Source organism: Lissotriton helveticus, chromosome 8 (genome assembly GCF_964261635.1).
Source record: "Lissotriton helveticus chromosome 8, aLisHel1.1, whole genome shotgun sequence".
In the NCBI taxonomy this organism is placed as follows: domain Eukaryota; kingdom Metazoa; phylum Chordata; class Amphibia; order Caudata; family Salamandridae; genus Lissotriton; species Lissotriton helveticus.
In genome coordinates this window covers 1662520616-1662544678 of record NC_136069.1, presented here as the reverse complement: position 1 = coordinate 1662544678, position 24063 = coordinate 1662520616, and the positions used below count along the sequence as shown (strand labels likewise).

The window sequence follows — 24063 nt, the reverse complement described above, 5'->3', positions numbered from 1 at the left end:
GAGGGCGATAGATTGAGAGGGAGGGAGGGCGATAGATTGAGAGGGAGGGAGGGCGATAGATTGAGAGGGAGGGAGGGCGATAGATAGAGGGAGGCACTCTATGGATTTGGAGTATGTTGCAATGGCATTCGGAGTGTATGTTGCATTGAGTTCGGTGTAATTATGTGGCATGTAATTATGTGGCACTGAGTGGTATTTGAAGTGTATGTTGCATTGAGTGCTGTGTAATTATGTGGTGTGTAATTATGTGGCACTGAGTGGGATTTGGAGTATATGTTGCATTGAGTGCAGTGTAATTATGTGGAGTGTAATTATGTGGTCCCCCCAAAACAGTATCCATAGCGATGTAATTCTCTTTCCAATGAACATTGCAGTGGTCAGAAGCAATACATTTGTTAATTTATACATATATGGGAAACTGTAACTTTAAAAAAGAGTGCATATATTTTACGCAATAGATATAAACAACTGGTTTTAACATGACAGTTCTCACCTATTCATTTAGAAGGATCAACCTACTGTATGTTTACATAATCAAACTCAATATACAAGGAATATCAAGAAAAAAATTAATAAGGAGGACACTACTTCTGAACTGTGATAGATCAATTGATCATCAAGGAAGTGCGTGAGGGAGCGCAACTGCTCTAGACTGCGAATTAACCTTAGGCCAGTGAGGATGCAGAAACCGTAATAGTCCGTATTTAAGCATGTTTGAGCAGTTTAGTGTGGAACAAGGATATACGCTTTAAGCAATGAATGAGAAACGTTTGTCAAAGAAAAGTAGTACGTTTTCAAACAAAAGTCCGACAAATGTTAACTGGAGCGGCTGCCATGGAGTAATGCAGCAAAACTTACTTGTCTATCACGAATTAACCTTCGGCCAGAGAGGATACAGTAAATAAAGCGTAGTAGTCCGTATTTGAACGTGTTTGGGCAGTTTAGTGTGGAACAAAGATATACGCTTAAACAGTAAATGGGAAACAGTTTGGCAAAGAAAGATGGTCCGTTGTTATAACGAGAAAGGGAAGCAAATGGTGAGCATTTCGCGGCCGCTTTGATGTTATCAGTGGCAGCACGGCTCACTGAACATCAAAGCGGCCGCGAAATTGCTCCCAAAGCTGCAGGCGGACTAATGGTGCGCGCGCGCCTTAGAGTAAACCTCGAATAGTTAAAGGGGGGGGGGTGTTGGTTAGTCGGGGGAAGGAGGCTTAGAGTGTGTGTGTGTGTGTGTGTGTGGGGTGGGGGGGGACACTAGCATTTGGTGAACTGCGGTAGTCAGGGACACAACCTGTGTGATGTTGCCGCTTTGAGGCTTGTGAATAGAACTCCAGGCGCAGCACCCCGTGTGATTACCATTATCAGATGACCCCAGGTCGTCAATCGGGCAGCTCCGGCCCTAGACTTCCCTTTCACAAATCATTGTTTTAGGTGTCACTTAAAGTGTAACAAATGAAGTGAACCAGGACTACAACTCCCAGAAAGCATTGGGTTAGCTTTAAGAAAACCCAAACATTGAGCACCGCGTCATTGGCAACGTGTAGTTATTTGAAAGCCTTATGTTATGGTACAGGAAGGGGGCCCAGAGAGACACATACTGTGACGTCTATGCAGGGGGTACAGGTATTGCATCTGGCAGGAAAACGGGCACCGGAGCAGTGTTTAATTTGAGCAGATGGTTTGCGGTGCTCCACACCGGCACTTAATTTGCAACACCGGCCCTTCTGGCAGTCTGCCACATGGTGGCCATGTTTGACTCATTTATAGAAACGCATAACAGTTGGTTATTCATTCAGTATAAAGTAAAAATGACTAATACCTGCTCTTATATCTTGGGAGGCTGGAGTAGTCAGAATTGTCACACTTGTAGGAGTGTGATGGTTAGTAGTAGTTGTGTTGCTACTGCAGCCTGCAGCGCTGGCAAGGGCCAATGAGTGATGCATGCAGAAGTGCCCTCCTGACACGTATATTGTCACAAATTACGCACTGCACCTGAGCCCTGCGGCCCAATTTTCCAGTCAGTCATTGAATATCTATGTGGGTGACTCCTTCAGGCACATTCTCTCCGCAGCACACACAGCGAAGTTGCTCCGTGAAGCGCCATGAGGCACCAAGGAACAGAAAAAAGCGCTTCATGTACAGGCTAAAAGAACAGAAAGAACGTATTTGTAGTGAGCACTGAAAAAATAAGTACGTAAGAGGATGTCTAAGGGGCAGGACCCTATTCCCGTGTGAGGTGTGAGGTGTCTGAACAGTCCAGGCAGTTGAACCCCCTCCCTTTGCCTGCTAGCACCGGCTCCCCTGCATGTATTTTTGTATTTGGACACTGAACAGTTAATTATCAGAACAATGAGACTGCCATTTAAGATGAGTGATACAGGCCCTCACACCGCATTTTATATAAAATAATTTGTAAGCTCAATGTATTTTAACGTGTGTTTAAGCACACGTGACACTCACATTAGCTCGTCAAATTAGGTCATAGCTAAAAGCAGAGAGGAGGGGATTCGGATGCACATACAGCGTGATTGTGTGTAAACTTTTAAAGGGGACCCAATGAATGATATCACAATACTTAACAAGAGCCATCTGACATTAAAAAAAGCAACTTTCTAGAATGCTCACTGCCGGTGATTGTTAGCGCGGCACGACTGGGTAAAGAAAACAACTTTTCTATACACTTTCTTTAAGAAAAAGAACCCCGGCAGCACTGCATTCATGAACTGCAAGAAACGGCTAGGTGAGCATTCGCTTTACCAGCTGCAGCCAGGGTCATAATAACGTGCCCTTTACAGCTTATTATTGCCTTCTTCTTTTATTTTATTTATTTATTTTTTTTTTTTTTACTTGCAGGTTTCAAGACAGGAGCTAGTAAATATTGCAGGAAACACGATACCAAAACAAAGCTGTGGGAGGGGACAAAGGGACACCAAAAGGATGAACTGCTTGACAAAGACAAAATGGTGAAAATGAAAAAAACACGCAAGATGCTAATGGGGTGTCAGAAATAGAGAAGAAATGCGATGTCCGGAAACAAAGGAATAAGGATAGGAAGAAAGTAAAGAATGGAAGGAAGGAAAGCAGGTAAACCGAATGAAACAAGGGAGGAAAGAAAGACTGCAAGAAAACCGAATTAAAAAACTTAAGAAATATGGTAAATAATTAGAAGTGAAGGAATAAAGCTAAGAAAAAGAAAGTAAGAGCAAAGGGAAGGCGACATCTTTAAAGAATGGAAGGAATAATGAAAAGGGGAAAAAGAAGTACAGGGAGACAAGGAAGGAAAACAAGCTGGGCAACAGATAAGGAGACACTGCCTGGCGGCCATGAAACTGAAAGCACGGCCGGCCGGCCGTGAAAGCCTTTGATGCAGCAGGGGGTGGAGCGGGAAGAGCTGCTGGCGGCACCAAGCTGGGCAACAGATGGCTGGCGATTTGATGCTGTGCACGCGCATGTAACTCATTGCGCTTGCGCATTGAGCCAAAAGCGCACATGCACTGCATCAAATCGCCAGTCTAGCTAAACTCTGTTTAAGCCCCTATAGTCTCGCAAACTCCATGCGCATGCCATTGACAGGCGAGACCTAAAAAGAGGCATTTATGAAGGGTATTGAGTTGCATTTCCAACACGCAACGGGGAAATGGACTACGCAACCCAAAATGCGATTTATCAAGCCACGCAAGGCCACTGTGCGTGGCCCGGAGTGGCTTTATAAATCAAGAGTAATGCAATGCAGTGCGATTCGATGCCCTGGGACGGCGTTCCATGGGCGTTGCATGGATATTCCCTTCAACTCCCATGAACTTTGAAACTTTCCCAGATTTACCTTTACTGGTAGTTCGGGAATGTGGCAAAAAATACGCCTTCCCATGGATGCATAACGAGAAGTACATAGAGGAATATGCCGCAGAGGATTGTTTTTGTGCAGAAAGGAGCCAGAAAGGAGCCCATGAATGCAACCTAGGCACCCTTGCACTGTGGGGTAAGGGTGCCTGTGTTGGTGCTAAGCAGCCAATTGTGCACCAGCTCTGGGGAAAGGACAGGAATGTGCAGTATTGGTATGAATATGGCACATTACTGCCCTTTCCCAACAAGACAGCAAGGTGACTTGCTGCGATGTGATGCCCTGCATTACTTTGTCATAAATCTGCCCGAAGTGAGTGGATGAACAGTCATTATGTGCTTGAATTTCTAGAATCAACCTGACCTCAATGTGAAGAACCCAAGTATGAAATCGGAACATCCAGTGCCTTCAGTGTAGATCGCAAAAGTCCCAGAGTTGTTGATGAGAAGGTTGTAGTATGTTGAACAGGGACCAATCGGCAGAGAGTGAAATGCATCATGTGAAAGGGCATCAGTGACGTCATACTCTACCCATCAATGAACTCTAAAGACGGGTCTGGTGGTTTAGTGGACTAATGTGTTCGAAGTAGGGGCCTGTGTCCATCTGAGGTCAATAAAATTAGTACCATTGAGTTGGGTAATAATAAGTTCGCACATACCAAACTCACCCCTGCACTCCCCACACATCAGGAACTACCATGGACACACAAATCCCAATGCATTCCTATGGGAGGGCAGGTCAATCTCACCACACGCACTCAGCGCACACACTTTACACTGGGCCACAGTGCTAAAGTGCGCACAGGCCTAAAATCACTACCACCATGCTAGAGGCTAAAGATAAAAAGTCTAGGGGTGAACCTGCCAAAGAGGGCCAAGTCCAACATAAACATCTGTTATTCAGTGCCAAGATACCGTTCTCGGTGAACGTGCGCTTTACCAATGCATGTTATGTTAAAGTATGTGGCAACTATTTGGGTCAGCGTTAGGCCGGGAGGTGGCTGGCCTCGCTGTAGTCTGCAGTTCTGCTGAGGATAAACCACTAGAAATGTAGGCAGTAAACAAAAACCTGCATCTTTATAATTTAAATCTTGAGACTAAGAAAATAAGACCTCCCTACATGATCCTAAAGTATTTCTAAGACCTATATGATGACAAAAAGATGGCAAGCTACTGAGTCAGAGTTGTATAGTTACTCAAAGATTTTTGTTTGCAATTTTATATAGCACATACTCAACCCAAAGTTATTGGAGCGCTTTACATGAGTACCAGTTACATTTTTTGTAGGCACAGGGAAGTTACGTGATTTGCCCAGAATCAAAGGATGTTGAGCCGATCCAGAGACTCAAACCCCAGTCCCCCAGTTTCAAGTTTGGCATCTCTGGTCGTTATGCTGCTTACTGCTCCTAATGCTTGCTAGGGAAATGATCATAACAGAGCTAGTAAGAAGATTAAAAATAGGATTTTTTTTTTTAAATAAGTACAATCCTAAATCCAGTAAAAATAATGATAAGCTTAAGAAGATTGACAATTGGACCCAAGCCTATTTTGACACAACATATACTATTGCCTGAGCAGTGGATATTTTTAATGTTGACAAAGACACATCTGATTTAATTGCTTTGGCACACCCCTAGGTTAAAAAGTATTCAAGGATTGATATCCACCTGAAACCTCTAGTCTTAAACAATAAGGGTTAGGACCTACCTTTGTTATAAGCTGTATGATTAGAAAGACTGAGGGCCCGAATTAGATCTTGGGGGGCAGGTTACTCCATCACAATGGTGACTGCTATCCTGCCACTGAAATATAAATCCCATTATATCCAATGAAATTTATATTTCGGTAGATGTGATATCACTGTTGTGACAGGATAACTTGTCCGCCTAGATCTAATCAGGCCCTGAATATCAATCCTAAGTGTGTCTGCAGGTGCGGACTTGTAAATCCATTCAGATTCTGAATGGGCCTGTTGGAGAATAATATTTAATTATCCTAAATCAAAAAGATTGTTCAGAATTAGTTTATATCGTACAAGAAACTTGAGATAAAAAAAAACTCCTGTTTGGAAATTTTTATTTAACACCAGAAGAGTGTTAAAAAAAATTATAAAGACTTTACATACCCTGGAATAAAACAGACTTTATTTTCAGCTCAAATTGGCAGCCATACACTTAGTGGCCTATTAGTATGTCGGGCGGATCGCCACAGCCCGCGTGGCGGTGGATATTGACCCGACAACCTCCGCCCGCATGGAATTTACCCCCGCCTGATTATGTTAGTGGGGGCACCGCAGCGGACAGGAAGACCGTCCGCCGCTTTCCCGCCCGGTAGATGAGTCGACCGGGCGGAAAAGATTTCAATATGGTGGCGGTGTCTGCTAGACACCGCCTTCCATATTACAATGGGAGCGGGAAGCAGCCCCGAGGATGTTGGGGGGTGGGGGGACACATGCGGGGTACCTATGGTACCCCCCTGCATTTGCATGGACGAGGTGGCAAGCACTTCGAGGTGCCTGCCACGTTGTGCATGCAAATGCACACATGCCTTTTTTTGCATTGTGGCGGGTGCTGCTGACAGCATCGCTTGCCGCAATGCAAAAAATGCGGGAAGCTCCCGCCAGTGTGGCGGGCGCATCCTAATTGTGCATGCGGGACCGCCGCACACATGGCGGGCGGTCCCATTTCCCGGGGCGATGGCGGGTGGTCTTATTGTAATAGACTCCTAGATTGGGGTTTGGTTTATACAATGCATAGAGATATTTCAGTAGACCTGTTTCTAATTAGATGGATATTAAAAATTCTATGCGAGTATTTGCAGACTTGTGAATGCAATTAAACTATAAAATTTAGATCTCAAAATAAACTAATCCCCAATAATATTGCTTCTGCCACCTTAACGTGAGGAAAGACTTTGAAAGGAGTATGTATTTCTTAGTAAAAGAGGTGAACGGAGCAGTGAAAGATTTAATATTAGGGTAAAATAGCAGAATATTGGCCCAATTCTATAGTTGCTTGAAAACCTTTACGCATTGTACCCCAATTGTGCAATTTCATGTGTTATCAAACTAAAAGGATTTTGATACACACCATAATCTCCCACAATATTGATGGATAAATAGATACATTTATTGTGCGATTATGAAAATCATTAAAAAATTCAATAAATAGTGCATATATAACATGCTATAAAGAATGGGAACAATAGTGGAGCTTCTGCCTCATCTTAAACATACATTTATATAGTATCCATAAAAAACATACTTTTATGATTTGTGTTTTTTTTAATAGGTACAATTTTACAAAGAAAAGAATTTAGTAATGTTCAATTTTATTTTTCTTTCTAGTAAGTGCATACAATAGTCCGTCTATATTAATTCAGAATGTTTATTTCCATTCAGTGTGTGTGTTGTGGATTCACTTCTGTTTTCAAAAGGCTTTAGTCAATTGTTCATTTCATGTAGATTTTCAACACCAGTTAAGAAATTATATTAGTAAAGCTTTGGTTATGCATTGTAGGACTCTTCATTTATTTATTTTGAGTTTTTATGTAGCGCAAACATGACTCGAGGGCTTAAGGAGTACAGTAGAAAAAAAAGTATTCCTACATACATCATATATAAAGTGAACAAAATAAATACAATGGTGCATAATAGTGGTTGATATAGTTTGGGGGAAGCGATGGTAGGATGTAACGGCTTGTCGGGATAAATGAGTAGTGTTTTGGAGGTAGAGATGTATGTGCTTTTCGACGGAGGTTGGGAGGTCCATCTGAACAAGTCGATTATTTTAGTAGAGTGGGTTAAGGTATTTGTTGGGAAGAAGTTAAGGTTTTTCTTGAAGTGCAGGTGTGATTGTCACCTAGGGCTTCATTACGATGGCGGTAGGACTGCCATCAGGTCGTCTGTGGCGTCCCACCTCCATCAGACACCACTTGACCGCCCACCATTTTGCAATGGTGGGTGGATGGTAGGCAGTTGGAGACCAAAAATTTGTATTTTCTGTACTGCGGCCCGCAGCTCACGTCGCTATACAAAACATACACAGTGCGACCACCTTCAAGGCGGTCGCTTTGTAATCTATATGGCAGGACCGCCGACAGCTAGTGGGGTGGTCCCATCCCCAATAGGATTGCGGTCTGACGAAAGTCTGACTGCCATCATTATCCGGCCCTTAGTTCTTGAGGTAGTGTTACAAGTTCTGGGCATGCTCCCAGAGAAGGAATGGGTGAGTGATTTCTTAGTCTTGAATTTCAGCGGAATCGAGCAAAATGTTTGAGCTTCGTAGAGGGCTCTTTTGGCCAGCTTTTGAAAGTTTTTAGTGAGGTAAGTAGGATTTCCAGTGTAGTCATTTGTGAGTTATGCAAGCAGTTTTGAAAATGCTTCTCGTTTCCGCTGGTAGCCAGTTGAGTTTCTAGTTTATGGCTGTGATGTGGTAGCGTCGCCTCTCCCCAGAAAGAAGTCTGGCTGCTGCTTTGAGTGTGAATTTCATAGGTATGAGGTGGATTTTTGCAGTAACTGTGATTGTTGCATTGCCGTATTCCGGTTTGGAGAGAACAAGGTATTGTACTACAGTTTTTAGATCTCCAAGCGGGATGGTGTTTCAGCGTGTAGAAGGCACTTTTTGCTGAGATAATATATTCTCTCATGTTAAAGTAATCGTATGGAGCAATCCCTAGTGACTTTACAGAGTCAAAGATGGATAGTTTACAGTCTTGTGCATTTAGGTTGTCAAACCAGTTATGGATAGGATATGACTTTCCTTTAGGCAAGATGAAGAGGAGTTTAGTTTTTGGGGTTAAGCTTTAAGTGGGTCTTGGTCAGCCAGGTTTGTACCATGGAGAGTGTTTAGGTGTTGAATGTCTACAGATGACAAGAGTTTGTTGTAGAGCAGGGTGTCATCCGCATAGAGATGGTAGGCAATTTTGGCCTGTTTTTGGATCACTGCAAGGGGTTCCATATAGAGGTTGAAAAAGGCAGGGGACAAGATTAATCCTAGGGGAACTCCTTGTTGGACTTGTACTGCTGGGGAGGTGGTTGACTTCTTAAATGCTAGAATTAGTACTTGCTGCTTGCAGGGGACTTTTGGACACTTTAACCGCATGTGTGCGGCCGCTATTTTCGCGCTGTGCGGCTTTTTGCGAAAAGCCGCGTTACATGACGAGCTGAGCTCGTCATGAGCATGCGAGCGGCGCAACTCATGACGAGCTCAGCTCATCATGCGCATGGAAGGGGTTAAAACAATACATTTTAAAGAAGCTGAAAAGTTCAGCATTTCCATAGTAGTCACGCATCCTCCCAAAACTACCAAAGGCAGGGAGTTTGGAATTTTGGCACTGTTTCCAAATAAGAAACAAGGGAAAATGATGCAAAACTATAGTGCAAGCACCAAATGGGAAACCTCACTTGATGCTGGAATTCCACTACACTTAATGTGTAAAGATGAGGACAAACACTACCTAAAAGGTTTTTCATTGAACTAGCTGGAAAAAAACTGTCACTTTTAGAATCAATGGGCCATGATGCCTAGTACTGAGGATGTGCTTTGCAAAGTTGGTTCTATTTAAAGGATCAAGTAATAGAAAATGTATTCTCTTTAGCACCTTATCAAAAAGAAAATACCAGAGAGGAGGGAGGGTTGTTTACAACTTTAAATAAGAGTCCTAAGATGCAGAACCAGGATTACTAGTAGGGAAGCATTCCCTCTGCATCATAGGATGTTTATTGTTAGTCCTAAGTGTTGGAACATAGCAGCAAGCTGCCACCCCAGTTCAGACATGGCCATATGCAAATCAGTCTGACCCTGTGCCTCATGGGAACAGTCCAGCCCGAACTGCCAAGCCATGCCTTCCCTGGACCGGAAACAAGCTACCGAGGACCGGTTTCTGGCATTTCAGCCGTCTTCAGCCCGGCTTGCTTGAATCCAGTGGCAAAGTGAGCAAGGGACTCACGTCTGAGCATACCCTGCCAACTTATGGCAAACAAAAAAAAAATGGACGGAGCGTTGACAATACAATTGCCTACCCCTGAGTAAAGCCAACGGCCTTTTATAAAGCTTATAGTGAGGAAATAGCCCCCGTCTGCTTGCAGTATACAATGAGGCATTGGAATCTGGCACCCTCCCCCCCCTCCATGCGCGAGGCGCTCTTAATGACTTTGCTAAAACCTGATAAAGACGAAAAAACTGGATTCGTATCGCCCACTTTCATTGATTAATGTGGACGTCAAGATTTATGCCAAGCTCCTGGCCAATCGTCAACAGCCCCTACTGCCGATGGTGACCCTCCCGGACCAGTCCGGTTTCATCCTTGGGCGAGCGACATCGCATAACTTATGGATGCTCTTCTCCGTTCTCCACTATTTGCATCCCAGCACGAAGGCGGCCGCCATTTTCTTAGACGCAACAAAAGCGTTTGACTCGCTTGAATGGCCGTACCTCTTCAGAATCCTGGTCCGCATGGGATTCAGCCCCTTTATCACCCGCATAAAGCTGCTCTACGAAAAACCCCAAGCTCGAGTGCGCGTCAATGGATTGATATCTAACTGCTTTCCCATAACTAGAGGGACGAGACAGGGGTGTCCCCATTCACCCCTCTTATTCGCTATTGAGATGGAACCCCTTGCAGCCAGAATTCGGCAGCATCACACAGCCCGGAGAATCTGCTTCAGTTCTAGAAGCCTCTTGATTTCAATGTACGCAGATAATGTCACTCTGTATAACCTTAACCCATCAGACAACCTGGACCCAGTGCTTCACGACTTTATTCGTTTCGGGGGCCTATCTGGTATCACCATAAATTGGAAGAAATCTGTGATATTCCCGCTTACTGATGGTACTCCTGAGGTGCTCCGGGAATACCCATTGCGATGGGAAGCTGAGGAAGTAAAATACTTGGGAGTGTGGCTGAGTTGCTGTCTGCAGGACATACGGAACCTGAATTTTGGATCTGCTATGGACTGGTTGGAATCCAAAGTAGCCATTTGGTCTAAACTGCCATTGTCCATTACTGGGAGGGTGGCATTGCTAAAAATGGTGGTATTGCCTAAATTCCTGTATTTGTTTACTAATGTACCAGTCCCCCTTACGCAGCATTTTTATAAAACCCTGCGAACACAGATGTCATTGTATGGGCAGGCCAGGGCCTCCTGGGATCTTCTGACACTTCCACTTAGACAGAGTGGTCTCGGGGCTTCGGACATGCCACTATATGCGTTTTGTGCACCGGCACAATTTCTCCACTTCTGTATTTATCCCACACCGTATCAGCCGCATGTTGTGGTGGAGATGGATGCGGTTGCACCAACACCTTTGAAAGTGGCCCTCTACAAAAAAGCGTCTCGGCCCGGCAAGATATTGGTACTGCTGACCTGTTGCGATGGGTCTGGAGTGAACTCCTGAGGCGAGCTAAAGTCCCAATTTTATACACTCCCTCCATGCCATTGCGAGATAACCCCATACTACCGTGTCTGGAGCAGGGAGGGAAGGTGTTTGAAATAGGGGGAACGCAGCTGCTAACCTTTGCAGATTTATATCCAGAGGGCAGATTTAGGCCTCGACCTGCAGGCATGGAGGATCAGGAAATGCCCTTCGCTGAGCAGTTAGCCTATCATAAATTAAAGGCCACCTGCCGCGCGATGTGGGAGGTATTCCCAGAGGCTCCTCCGACGTTGAACGCATTGGAAACCGTATTGGCCAAGGCTTCCCCTAAGAAGTTACTCGGTTATATACAGCCATGCAGGAACAGACACCATCATACAACCCAAATCCTTACAGCTTTGGAACATGGAATTAGATCCTCCCCTGTCGGAGGAGCAATGGAACTACTGTTGCAAACAATTGACAGAATTATCCCCCAATTATAAACTTAGACTTGTGCATTTCAAATTCCTGCATCGTTAATATAGAACCCCCATTAGTCTAAACAGAATGAAGCTGTGCGAAGATGAATGCTGTTGGAGGTGTGGGCATGAACCTGCTTCATTCTTGCATATGGCGTGGGACTGCCAGTCGCTTGTACAATACTGGGCGGACATTTTCTCAGCAGTCAACCAAATGGTTGAGCGCAATGATGAGCCATCACCACACTTGGGCCTTCTGGGACTAGTGCAAAATACCCTACCCCGACGGCGCAAATTACATGCAATCTTATTGCTATACGCGCGCAGGCAGATTGCACTTAAATGGGGCAGGAAAAGAATACCCACCTTTACTGAATGGTTATCAGATGCCACCTATGGCCACACCCAACTAGGTATATACTGGGAACTTATGCCACCAACATCTCGGCCTAAAGACATATGGGAGCCGTTTGTACAATGGTTCACCAGAAGGTCACACTCCCGAGTATCACGGCAGATCAAGATTCTGCTAATGGGTCAGACTAGTTCCAAGACAGGGAGGCTGGTCAGGCGTCCCCTTACTGTATGAGCCGAGATTCGGGAATTTGCAGTTTTAAACCGTATATGTCGAGGTCATGTTAATGCTTCTGTCTCTGTAATGTATTTATAACCCGGTCTTTCAAGTCACACACTCCATACGGAGTGCATTGTTGTACCTTTACTCGACCCTTACTATTCATCGCTGCCTGCATTGCTATTATTGCTATTAATCTCCCCACCCTCTGAAGAATTGCTATGTTGAAGAGATGTTGGAAGCTGTACCAGCTGTTTGGTTTCTTGTTTTTTTCAGTAACTCAGCTTGACTTATCATATGATTAATAATTGCAATGCGATATATGCTTATTATTGTGTATAATGTAAAATCCATAAACCAATTAAAAAAAAAATATATATATATATATACCAAAGGCAAATTCTCATTTATCACGAGTCTGTGGAACATCTTACTACTCAGAAATCTATTGCCAGTGCTTGGGGTCTCTTAAGATTGTTTGGGGTCTCGGTGCAGGACCGCAGTCACCACTCTGCCATGCAACAGCAGTAGACACTGTACGTCACTGTCAGGTGGCCTTTGGAAGATAGCCCTGTTTGGAAGGTAGATAGTGGTAAGTCAGAGATCAACTTTGCTGGAGAACTCCCGGTATTGCAAATGGACATGAAGATTCTGGAAAGACCCTTCTCTGCAGCCCCAGGTCATCTGAGTGAGAAACGGGCTCATGTTAAGCAGTTCTCGATGGTCTCAGGGAGTTGGAACCAGGGCCGGCTTTAGGGCTGGTGGTGCCTGGTGCGGCAATCTTTGTTGGTGCCTACATGACCTCCTGCTCCTTGGATTCCCTCACTACCAACCTCCAACAGTGCCCCTCCTCTCTCCATAGCCCCTCTCTACATGTAAATTGTTTGACACTTTACATTACACACACATTATATAGACCATGAATCCTACTTGTTTAAATCCGACTATAGGAAATGCTACATAATACAATGACAATTACAAGTTGTAGAAATCACACCATCCATACTAGTAGGCAGTGTATTTTAAGTGTTTGGTCTGGGGGAGCACAAACTCAGGATTTAAAACCTACCACAGTGATTGGGGTTTACTTTACTAAGAAGAATATACTTCTACCCAAACTGACTCTTTTTAGCAAGATGAGGATAATGAAAGACCGGGGATACAAGGTTCTAACCTACTCAACGCAGTTTGCATACAACCCTATGATGACAGTTTATAGGTCACTGTGCTAGGAAAGTAACGTATGGACCGCAAGTAACAAAAGGATATCTGACAAAAGCATGAACTCACTGAGCGGATCACATAAAATACAGGTCTGTGACCTGCATGGTGCATGTTCTTTGCTGCAGGCATATTAATCCTCTGTGCTACTTTAAGAAGACTCAAAACTGGCAGTAGACAAAACTCTGATCTATCTCTAGCAGGAACATTAATCACCAGATTTATCTTGACATTTTGTATTATTGTCTGAAAACTGCGAGACACACAAGGGACTCTGATTTGATTTGATTTTGATTTGATTTTGGGTTTTGTAGAGCGCATAGCTACCCTAGGGCATCCCAGCGCTAGTGACCATTGTCCTGTGGGGTGAGGAGTCAGGATGGAGGACTCAGGGGAAGAGTAGGGTCTTTAGTTGTTTCCTGAACCTGAGGAGATTATGTTCTTGCCTCAGGGGGAGAGGAAGGGCATTCCATAGTCTCGGGGCATTGTACGAGAACAGGCGACCGCCTGTTCTGGACTTCCTGATTCTTGGAACGTTTGCGAGGGAAAGGGAGTTTGATCTTAATTGTCTACTCGACTGTTGTTTTGTTACAAGTGGCCTCAGAATGGGAGGGCCTTCGTTGTGCATAATTCTATGGGCTATGCACAGGGATTTAAAGTTGACGCGTTCCTTTACTGGTAGCCAGTGCAAGCTTCTAAGGGCTGGTTTGGCCGAGCTCCTTGCGGCGGTTCCTGTGAGGATTCTGGCGGCCGCATTTTGTGCACATTGAAGTCTGTGGACTACAGAGACTGGGGCCCCCAGATAAAGGACATTACCGTAGTCCAATCTGGAGTTCACCAGCCCCTGCATTAGGAGCTTCCTGGAATGGGGGGGGAGAAGATGTAGGATTTTTCTTGCCATCTTTATAAGGCCGAAGCAGGTTCCCGCGGTTTTCCGAGCTTGAGTCCTAAAACTGAGCTCCTGGTCCAGCCATATCCCGAGGCTCTTTACTTCGGGTTTAGGGGATGGCGCAGTTCCCATGCATGGTGGCCAGGGGAGGGGAGTGGGGATTTTCTTAGGGTTTCCCAGGAGGAGTATTTCTGATTTCTCCCCATTCAGTTTTAATCGGGAATCGCACATCCATTGGTGAACCTTTTCGAGACAACTGGATAAATTGGGGAGAGCGTTGTCAGACTGGTTGAGGGAGACGACGAGCTGGGTGTCGTCGGCATACATTATTGATTTAATGCCAAAGGGTTTGACAACATCCTCGAGAGGTTCCATGTACACATTAAAAAGTGTGGGGCTCAGGGAGGATCCCTGGGGGACCCCACACTTGAGTGCATGAGCCTTGGAGGTGGAATGCCCTTCTGCTACTTGAAACGACCTGTCTTCAAGGAAGGATGAAATCCAGGCTAATGCGGAGTCCTCCACTCCTATCAGCCCAAGACGGTGAACAAGGGTTGCATGGTCCACCGTGTCGAAGGCGGCACTCAGGTCGAGGAGGATCACTGCCACTGATCCTCCTACGTCCAATATGCCCCTGGCTTCTTCGACTACGGCTAACAGTGCGGTGTCGGTCCCTTGCCCTGGTCTGAATCCTGTCTGGGACTGACGGAGAAGGTGGTTGGTTTCTAAGAACTCAGAGAGATGTTGGTTTGCAATGCGCTCGGCGATTTTACTAATGGCCGGAAGCAGTGAGATCGGTCTGAAATTAGATGGGTCTGTGGGGTCTAGGTGCGGTTTCTTTATGAGAGCCTTGACTGTGGTTTTTTTCCAGTTTGCCGGGACTGAGCCGTTCTGGAAGGAGGCGTTGATCAGGTTGGTGAGAGGCGGGGCTATGGTGGAAGCAACTAACTTTAGTTTACTGATCGGAGCTGGATCTGATGGGGCGCCGCTTTTGACTTTGTGTAGGACGTTAAGAAACGTTTCGATGGTGATTTGAGGGAAGGAGGATAGCCTCGGTGTGTTTTGGCGGGGGAGAGGGTTAGGGCTTCCTAATGTGATTGTGGCAGGCGGGAGGGAAGTCAGGATTTTTTCGATTTTTTGAGAGAAAAAATCAGCCATCTGATTACATTTTGCGCCATCCGGGTCTGGTGGTGATGGTGGGTCCTGAATTTTGGTGAGGAGTTTAACTATCCTGTAGGTCTCTTTTGCGGAATTTGCTGCTGAGGCTATTTGTTCTTCGAAATAGGAGGCCTGGGCTGATTTAAGAGCGTTTTTATAGCGCCTGATGTGGATTTTGTATTCACTTTTGTCTTCCGTGCTCCAGTTCTTTCTCCATTGGCGCTCTAACCTTTTGCCTTTCTTTCTTAATTCGCGTAGTTCGTCGGTGAACCACGGTAGTTTGGAGGATTTCCTGGCGGAAGGGAGGGTTTTGAGTGGCAGGACTGTATTAAGGGAGTCGCTAATCCATTTCTGTAGCTGGATTTCAGCTTTAGACGGATCTGGGTCTACTGCAGGTAGAGTGGTGGACAGAGAGCGTTCCCAGAGGGTTATGTCTAGTTTTTTCCATGGGCGTGACGGGGCCTGTGGGCGAGGGATATCTACCATCTTCCCTGGAAGTTGGAGTTTAAAAGGAACCAAGAAGTGGTCTGACCAGGGAAGGGGCAGGGGAGTTTGAGCAGCAAGTTTGGAGAGATTAGAGAAAACGGGATCCAGTAAATGTCCTTTCGTATGAGTGGGATCATTACTGAGAAGTTGTAGGTTAAGGGAGATTAGGTCGGTTTTTAAATCTGCGGCGGGTTTATTGTCTTGATTATCGAAGTGGAGGTTTAAGTCGCCGAGAATTGTAAAGTTGGGAGTCACACAGGCCAGAGAGGAGACAGCGTCCATAAGAGAGTTTATGAAGCGCCCTACCTGACCCGGGGGGCGGTAGATTAGGACCCCTGATAGTGTGGTCGATGGCGGCAGATGTAAGGAAAAGAGAACATTTTCGCTATCTAGGATGGGACTGTCTTTAAACTGGCAAACAAGGCTGTCTCGATAGATAATCGCAATTCCACCTCCGGTACCTGTCGGTCTGTTGAGGGTTTCAATAAGGTACCCGGGAGGTAGAGCTTGGACAATATCCGGGTTGGAACTCGTGGAAAGCCAGGTTTCCGTTAAGAACAGAACGTCGATGTCCGACTCTGTTAATAATAGGTTAATTTCTGTCTGGTGCTTTGGGAGGGACCTGCAGTTCAGCAGGGCCATCTCCAAGCAAGCTGGTTCGGAAGGGTGGGAGGGCGTAAACCTGAAGGCGCAGTTCGGACACCTAGCATGCTTGTTTTCCGGACTGCTAGGTCCGATGCATCTAGCGTTTAACGGTACTCTGAGTTGGTGCAGAGTTTCCTGTGAGTATGTAATCAGGGGGGTTTTGGGGCCGGCCAGCGGTTTGGGCTCTGGGCTCGGTCTGGCGCGGACGGGCGCAGACGGGCTTGCCTTAGGCGCGCCTTCGGCGCGCAACCGGCGCTCCCGCTGCGCTCGTCCGCTGCGCTTCCTGTGCATGCACATGTTTATAGGAAGTGGAAGTGGGCGTGGCCTAAATGGGCGTGGCCAGCGCGCACGCTTCTGCTGATGGCGGCCGCTGTTTGGCAAAGAGCGCGAGCAGCCTTTAGATCGGCTGTGTGCGCTGAGGATTTGTTGTCAGGAGCGCTTCAACACAGGGAGGGGTGAGTGAGCAATATACAAGTGAAATGCAGTTTTATCAGATCAAAAGTGCAAATAAGACAGTTTTAAAAAAGCAAGTCTTTTTAAAATCAAAGTGCTATTTTCCTGTTAGCAGAGTACCTCCAGCTCCCGGCTATTTTGCCTCAGGACTGGGTGCAGGGTCAGTCAAGCGCTAGCTAAAGCGGAGTTTTTATCGCGTTTTCAGGGGGCGTGGCTTGAGTGGGCGTGGCCTAAATGGGCGTGGCCAGCGCGCACGCTTCTGCTGATGGCGGCCGCTGTTTGGCAAAGAGCGCGAGCAGCCTTTAGATCGGCTGTGTGCGCTGAGGATTTGTTGTCAGGAGCGCTTCAACACAGGGAGGGGTGAGTGAGCAATATACAAGTGAAATGCAGTTTTATCAGATCAAAAGTGCAAATAAAACAGTTTTAAAAAAGCAAGTCTTTTTAAAATCAAAGTGCTAATTTCCTGTTAGCAGAGTACCTCCAGCTCCCGGCTATTTTGCCTCAGGACTGGGTGCAGGGTCAGTCAAGCGCTAGCTAAAGCGGAGTTTTTATCGCGTTTTCAGGGGGCGTGGCTTGAGTGGGCGTGGCCTAAATGGGCGTGGCCAGCGCGCACGCTTCTGCTGATGGCGGCCGCTGTTTGGCAAAGAGCGCGAGCAGCCTTTAGATCGGCTGTGTGCGCTGAGGATTTGTTGTCAGGAGCGCTTCAACACAGGGAGGGGTGAGTGAGCAATATACAAGTGAAATGCAGTTTTATCAGATCAAAAGTGCAAATAAAACAGTTTTAAAAAAGCAAGTCTTTTTAAAATCAAAGTGCTATTTTCCTGTTAGCAGAGTACCTCCAGCTCCCGGCTATTTTGCCTCAGGACTGGGTGCAGGGTCAGTCAAGCGCTAGCTAAAGCGGAGTTTTTATCGCGTTTTCAGGGGGCGTGGCTTGAGTGGGCGTGGCCTAAATGGGCGTGGCCAGCGCGCACGCTTCTGCTGATGGCGGCCGCTGTTTGGCAAAGAGCGCGAGCAGCCTTTAGATCGGCTGTGTGCGCTGAGGATTTGTTGTCAGGAGCGCTTCAACACAGGGAGGGGTGAGTGAGCAATATACAAGTGAAATGCAGTTTTATCAGATCAAAAGTGCAAATAAGACAGTTTTAAAAAAGCAAGTCTTTTTAAAATCAAAGTGCTATTTTCCTGTTAGCAGAGTACCTCCAGCTCCCGGCTATTTTGCCTCAGGACTGGGTGCAGGGTCAGTCAAGCGCTAGCTAAAGCGGAGTTTTTATCGCGTTTTCAGGGGGCGTGGCTTGAGTGGGCGTGGCCTAAATGGGCGTGGCCAGCGCGCACGCTTCTGCTGATGGCGGCCGCTGTTTGGCAAAGAGCGCGAGCAGCCTTTAGATCGGCTGTGTGCGCTGAGGATTTGTTGTCAGGAGCGCTTCAACACAGGGAGGGGTGAGTGAGCAATATACAAGTGAAATGCAGTTTTATCAGATCAAAAGTGCAAATAAAACAGTTTTAAAAAAGCAAGTCTTTTTAAAATCAAAGTGCTAATTTCCTGTTAGCAGAGTACCTCCAGCTCCCGGCTATTTTGCCTCAGGACTGGGTGCAGGGTCAGTCAAGCGCTAGCTAAAGCGGAGTTTTTATCGCGTTTTCAGGGGGCGTGGCTTGAGTGGGCGTGGCCTAAATGGGCGTGGCCAGCGCGCACGCTTCTGCTGATGGCGGCCGCTGTTTGGCAAAGAGCGCGAGCAGCCTTTAGATCGGCTGTGTGCGCTGAGGATTTGTTGTCAGGAGCGCTTCAACACAGGGAGGGGTGAGTGAGCAATATACAAGTGAAATGCAGTTTTATCAGATCAAAAGTGCAAATAAAACAGTTTTAAAAAAGCAAGTCTTTTTAAAATCAAAGTGCTAATTTCCTGTTAGCAGAGTACCTCCAGCTCCCGGCTATTTTGCCTCAGGACTGGGTGCAGGGTCAGTCAAGCGCTAGCTAAAGCGGAGTTTTTATCGCGTTTTCAGGGGGCGTGGCTTGAGTGGGCGTGGCCTAAATGGGCGTGGCCAGCGCGCACGCTTCTGCTGATGGCGGCCGCTGTTTGGCAAAGAGCGCGAGCAGCCTTTAGATCGGCTGTGTGCGCTGAGGATTTGTTGTCAGGAGCGCTTCAACACAGGGAGGGGTGAGTGAGCAATATACAAGTGAAATGCAGTTTTATCAGATCAAAAGTGCAAATAAAACAGTTTTAAAAAAGCAAGTCTTTTTAAAATCAAAGTGCTATTTTCCTGTTAGCAGAGTACCTCCAGCTCCCGGCTATTTTGCCTCAGGACTGGGTGCAGGGTCAGTCAAGCGCTAGCTAAAGCGGAGTTTTTATCGCGTTTTCAGGGGGCGTGGCTTGAGTGGGCGTGGCCTAAATGGGCGTGGCCAGCGCGCACGCTTCTGCTGATGGCGGCCGCTGTTTGGCAAAGAGCGCGAGCAGCCTTTAGATCGGCTGTGTGCGCTGAGGATTTGTTGTCAGGAGCGCTTCAACACAGGGAGGGGTGAGTGAGCAATATACAAGTGAAATGCAGTTTTATCAGATCAAAAGTGCAAATAAAACAGTTTTAAAAAAGCAAGTCTTTTTAAAATCAAAGTGCTATTTTCCTGTTAGCAGAGTACCTCCAGCTCCCGGCTATTTTGCCTCAGGACTGGGTGCAGGGTCAGTCAAGCGCTAGCTAAAGCGGAGTTTTTATCGCGTTTTCAGGGGGCGTGGCTTGAGTGGGCGTGGCCTAAATGGGCGTGGCCAGCGCGCACGCTTCTGCTGATGGCGGCCGCTGTTTGGCAAAGAGCGCGAGCAGCCTTTAGATCGGCTGTGTGCGCTGAGGATTTGTTGTCAGGAGCGCTTCAACACAGGGAGGGGTGAGTGAGCAATATACAAGTGAAATGCAGTTTTATCAGATCAAAAGTGCAAATAAAACAGTTTTAAAAAAGCAAGTCTTTTTAAAATCAAAGTGCTATTTTCCTGTTAGCAGAGTACCTCCAGCTCCCGGCTATTTTGCCTCAGGACTGGGTGCAGGGTCAGGACTCTGCAGCAAGTGCTATTAAATCCACAAATAGGTGTGGGTACACAGGTCCCTCTGGCCTAAAGTCAGCCCTGGAACAGTGACAGGGTGTCCCTGAGGATTATATTTTTATTAGGTGGGAAGTCACATGGTGACTTCACGTTTGCAGATGCCAAAGGGGACCCTTCAATCTACAGGTGCTCACAAGGTTACAAGCAGCCATTAGATGTGCTGTGTCAGTCATGTCATCTATAAATTTGCAGAAGATGCACAATGGGAAGCATACATACTGCTGGTGCAGTGAGTCACAAGAGTGACCGAACACTGCTCATCACACATCGGTGTCACACCACCATGGCTGATTTTTCTATCAGACTTGTGTCGATCGGATTCTTTGAGCCGGCACTCGAAATGTATGAGTCGATGTGAATGCACCTGAAAAATGTGAACTTTGCCAGCACAATAAAACCAGGAGCACTTTGTACCAGGGACATTGCTCCAAGACTTCCATCCTTAGTGATATTTCAGTTTACTAACGCTAATCTTACTTCGGATTATAGACTATGCTCTAGCATTGGATTTGAGATATTGACCTTGCCTCAGACTACATACTGAATTTATTTCAAATAAAAGGAACTGAGATGACCACAGATTAAATATTGATTATAATTCATTTTAGCAATATTAATTTAGCTTCAGATTACAGATACTGAACTCACTTCATTTGAGTACATTTACACTTACAGTCAAATTATAAACCTTGATCTTGCTTCAGATTGCAGATATCAATCTTGCTTCACATTAGAAATGTAGATCTTCCTTCAGAATAGAGATATTTAATTTGCTACAGATTGGAGAAAATGGTGATCCTTTGTAATCAAGATTTCAAAATTGTTTCAGACTAGAAAAATGTTTTGCTTCCGTCTAAAAACCTTGGGGCTTAATATCAAGCCCCGTATCGCCGCTTTATCAGCACTTTTCTGCCGATAACGCGTAGAAGTTTGCATCGCCCTACAATCAAGGCATCGTTAAGGCAATTAACGTGGCATACAGCCACGTTAATTGATGTAACGCTGCCTTGGTAATAGGGCCCTTTTCACAATAAACGCATTGTGAAAGAGGGCGTGCAGTGGGTGTTGCGATGGGTGTTCCACCGCAACACCCATTCACTTTGATGCTGCCACCTATTATCCAGCTTGGTATGACATTGTTCTGCATTCTGTCCAACTGTTTTTGCATTTGTCACCCTGAGTAGGAAGGGTATGCTCAGACGGGAGTCCCATGCTCTCCGCACCACTGGAGTCAAGCTATCCTGGCTGAAGACAGCCGATAGCCAGAAACCGGTCCTAGGATGCTTGATTCCGGTCCAGGAAAGACATGGCTTGGAAGTTCGGGCTGGACTGTTCCCATGAGGCACAGGGTCAAGGCTGATTTGCATATGGCCATGTCTGAACTGGGGTGGTGTGGAGTGCAAAGAAACGATGGATTTAAACCCAGATCTCTGTACTGGGGTGAATGTATGACATTGTTCTGCATTCTGTCCATCAACTGTTTTTGCATTGGTGATAATAGATGGCAGCGCCAAATTTAGCACCAGAAAAATCCTGGTGTTAAGGTGGCAAAACGAGGAGAAATGCTTCATTTCTCCTCGTTTTTGCTTTTTTCATGTGTGCTGCCTTATGGAAAATGCAAAATGCCAAGGTTTCTTTATGTACAGGAAGGTGTCCCTTCCTGTACATAAACAAACCTCTTTAAAAAAAAATGCCAATTCGTAACTTACATGTGTGAACTTACATGTGTGCTGCATAAAGCAGCACACATGTAAGTTACAAATTGGCATTTAAGGTTTGTTTATGGGCAGGAAGGAACTCCTTCCTGAACATAAACAAACCTCCCTGCTCGCAGACACCCTTGCACTCTGGTGCAAGGATGATTGCACTGGCGAAGAGTTGTAAAACCTATCGCCAGCGCAGAGGGAAACGCTAGACTGCACCATATCCTTGGTAATATGGTGCAGCCTAGTGTTTCCGAAGTGGCGAAGAGAGGCGTTAAGCCAAGATGTTTAACGCCTTTCTTTGCCACTTTGTTGATAATATGCCCCCTTGCCCTTTCACAAAAATGGGTCTTGAACTTGTTTTTGATTGGAAGTTTTAAACTTGCTACAGATCAGAAATATTTGTTTCATTAATATATAGATACTGATGTTGTTTCCCTGGATTGCTTCCATGCATTCCATCTGTTATATGGTCCTGACATAAGGAGCAAACCTCATTGTGCAAACCTTCCACACCACCAGATCATGCATGCCCAGCAACTGAGACCAAAGTTAGCAGCCTCATTGGGCATTACAAGGACTGCAAGAATACTACAGACCCAACATGATTCACCCAAAGACTTCCACTAAAAACAGCAGATTAATGGCCAGATGTACAATTGCAATTTGTTTGCTACTCACAATTTGCGACTCGCAAATGGAATGTACTAATGTGTCTCAGACACATCAGCAAATCTCAATGGGGTCTCAAATAACCTGCCTCATCAAGAGTCATGAGGCAGGTCATAATTTGCGACCCATTGGGAATGGGAAATTTCACGGACAGTGGCCTGCTGGGGACAGCAGACCACCATATCTGTGTTTGCTTCTTAAATAATTGTAACTGCAACAAATGGACGGAATGCTGACTGATTCAAACATTCTCCCCCAGTCAAGTGATCTGGGTTAAATCCATCGTTCTTTTGCCCACGACACCCACACTAGAGTATGACACCCTTCATCAGCCTATGGCTGGGTCCAAACTGGGGTGGCGTAGTGGGCAAAAGAACAATGGATTTAACCCAGATCTTTTGACTGGGGGAGAATGTTTGAATCTTTCAGCATTCCGTCCATCTTTTTTTGCAGTTACACTTTTCGCACTAAGTGGGATGGGTATGCCCAGACGTGGGTCCCCTGCTCACTGTGCCACTGGATTCAAGCTAGCTTGGCTGAAGAAGGGTGACATACCCAGAGACCGGTCCCAGGATGCTTGTTTCTGGTCCAGGGAGGACCTGGCTTGGCAGTTCAGTCTGGATTGTTCCCATGACGCATAGGGTCAAGACTGATTTGCATATGGCTGGGTCCAAACTTGGGTGGCGTAGTGAGCAAAAGAACAATGGATTTAACCCAGATCTCTTGACTGGGGGAGAATGTTTGGATCTTTCAGCATTCCGTCCATCATTTGTTGCAGTTACACCTGCTTCTTAAATAAAGCAAGTTTTCTTGTCATTTTGTAAGGGCAGGCAGTGGTCTGTGAGATCACTGCCTGCTCTTAAATATTTTTGCTGCAAAACACAAAGGGGAAGGTGGTAACTGATTGTTTTGCAACTGCATTTGCGGTTTCAAAATAATTATACATCCCCCTGTGGCTCGCTATTGGAAATGGATGCACTCGGCAGGCCCCTTCCTAATAGCTACTCACAAACCCTATTTTGCGAGTCAGTAATAGGTTACCGACTCGCAAAATAGGGTCTGTACAAGCTACAACTCTTTCTAGCTGTCACAAATGGCCAGATTTTCCATTTGCAACCGCTAAAAGACAGTCATACATCTGGCCCCTAATGCTCTATGTGGGACCCTGGGAGAAAATGAAAAATGATTGGGTGAATTGGACACGGGATTACCAATTTCCCAGGTAATGCCTTAGTTTTCAGGATTTTTAAGACCTACCTACACCTCTTATGTGGAGGAGGTGTGGCGTAGATGCCAGGGTGCCTGACTCCAGACTACGGGGTTCACGGTTCGATCCCTGGTGCCAGTGGCAGGTTAGCTCAGCACCATGTGACTCTAGGCAATAGCTTGCTTAATCTTTCCGAGGGCTCCCAGCGCTGGGACACCACTTCAGAGGTAGCTGTGCATTTTATAAATACTTGTATTAATATAGGTGCTATTTATCGCACCTGATACCACGTGGTACA

The 24063-nt window shown here is 45.9% G+C and overlaps 1 protein-coding gene across 2 annotated transcripts in view; it reads left to right on the top strand.

Moving 5' to 3' along the window:
* LOC144773609 (transient receptor potential cation channel subfamily M member 2-like) overlaps positions 1–24063 on the top strand; it is a 1291174-nt gene that overhangs the window by 114013 nt on the left and 1153098 nt on the right. The window lies entirely within an intron of this gene.